Source organism: Octopus bimaculoides, chromosome 16 (genome assembly GCF_001194135.2).
Source record: "Octopus bimaculoides isolate UCB-OBI-ISO-001 chromosome 16, ASM119413v2, whole genome shotgun sequence".
Classification (NCBI taxonomy): Eukaryota; Metazoa; Mollusca; class Cephalopoda; order Octopoda; family Octopodidae; genus Octopus; species Octopus bimaculoides.
Genome location: NC_068996.1, coordinates 23347264 through 23349711, shown reverse-complemented (window position 1 = coordinate 23349711; position 2448 = coordinate 23347264).

The following is a 2448-nucleotide window of genomic DNA, read 5'->3' as shown; positions in this document are numbered from 1 at the left end:
TATATATATATATATACACACACACACATATTTATAAATATACATGTATATATATACATACTTGTTTGTAAATGTGTGTGTGCGTGTGTGTGTGCGTGTGCGTGTGTGTGTGTATGTGTGTGGATGTGTGTATGTATATAAAATGACACCTATCAAAGAACTGAGTCAGCAAATTATTTCAATACTTCATTTACAACATTATTCAATATAAATCAACATTATTCAATATAATTAATCTTGCATAATGCTGTTATAATTCCGGTAACTTTAGATTAATTTTCATACGCTTCATAGGATGTCTTTTATGACACATACTCTACTCTTTTTACTCTTTAACTTGTTTCAGTCTTTTGACTGTGGCCATGCTGGAGCACTGCCTTTAGTCGAGGAAATCGACCCTAGGACTTATTCTTTGGAAGCCTAGTACTTATTCTATCGGTCGCTTTTTGCTGAACCGCTAAGTTACGGGGACATAAACACACCAGCATCAGTTGTCAAGCGATGTTGAGGGGACAAACACAGACACACAAACACATACACACATACATAGATATATATATATATATATATATATATATATACATATATACGACGGGCTTCTTTCAGTTTCCATCTACGCGAGGCTACAGTAGAAGACACTTACCCAAGATGCCACGCAGTGGGACTGAACCCGGAACCATGTGGTTGGTAAGCAAGCTACTTACCACACAGCCACTCCTATGCCTACATGTTGAACATAGTTCCCGACAAGCCCCATAAAAAATAATATGCTGATTGATTCTGGAATTTCCTAAGTAAACTCCAAGTTGGGTATGTGCACTTGATCACATTTCTATAATAAGAACAAATAAATGCAAGGAACAAAGTAGCTTAAGGAGGAGTTATTATATTTTGACAAGATAATTTACACACTTACTCTTTTACTCTTTTACTTGTTTCAGTCTTTTGACTGCGGCCATGCTGGAGCACCGCCTTTAGTCGAAGAAATCGACCCCAGGACTTATTCTTTGGAAGCCTAGTACTTATTCTATCGGTCTCTTTTGCCGAACCACTAAGTTACGGGGACATAAACACACCAGCATCGGTTGTCAAGCGATGTTGGGGGGACAAACACAGACATACAAACACACACACACACATACACATATATATACACATATACGACGGGCTTCTTTCAGTTTCCGTCTACCAAATCCACTCACAAGGCATTGGTCGGCCCGAGGCTATAGTAGAAGGCACTTGCCCAAGATGCCACGCAGTGGGACTGAACCCGGGACCATGTGGTTGGTAAGCAAGCTACTTACCACACAGCCACTCCTACGCCACTTGTTTATAACATTTTTACCATATCTCTATAATGGGATTTCCAGCTGTGCCTACTTTATAAATTAGATGTTAATATGTGCTAGTCTTTTAGTGGCCATTTTCTTTTATATATGCATTGTCAATACAAGGACACATGCATGCGCACGCATACACACACACACACACACACACACACACACACATCATCATCATCATCATCATCATCATCATCATCATCATCATCATCATCATCATCATCATCATCATCATAATTTTATATTTGCTTTCCATGCTGGCATACATTGAATAGTTCAACCCATGTTCTAACAGGCTGGAGAGCCACACCTTTCTTACTCCAGTATCTAATTTTGATTCAACTGCTACAGCTGGGTACTGTTCCTAACGTCAGCTACTTTAGGAGTGTACTGGGTCCTATAGAAGTTGTCCTGGTGTTGGGATCCTCTTGCACACTTTATTGTATAAATATGTGTGTGCATGTATATATCATATATATATATATGAGTGGCTGTGTGGTAAGTAGCTTGCTACCAACCACATGGTTCCGGGTTTAGTCCCACTGCATGGCACCTTGGACAAGTGTCTTCTACTATAGCCTCGGGCCGACAAAAGCGTTGTGACTGGATTTGGTAGACAGAAACTGAAAGAAGCCCGTCGTATATATGTATATATGTATGTGTGTGTGTGTGTTTGTGTGTCTTTGTTTGTTCCCCCAACATCGCTTGACAACCGATGCTGGTGTCAAGTACTAGGCTTCCAAAGAATAAGTCCTGGGGTCGATTTGCTCGACTAAAAGGCAGTGCACCAGCATGGCCACAGTCACATAACTGAAACAAATAAAAGAGTAAAAAAAAAGAGTATATATATATATATATATATATAATAAGTGATGCTATCTGTGGGATTCTCAGCTTTTTTAGCTGCTATTTCTGAACTTCGGTATATGGTGAAGCAAATATTTGCTGATCCCTTAATTATATTTATAAATATATATGAGCTTTTAAATAAGTTCTCCACCAATAATGGTGCTTTCATACCGATGGGCTTGGTAAAAATTGTTAATTGTTAATTGATTTATTAATTAATAAATTGATAATCCTTTACCCTTTTAATTTGTAATAAATA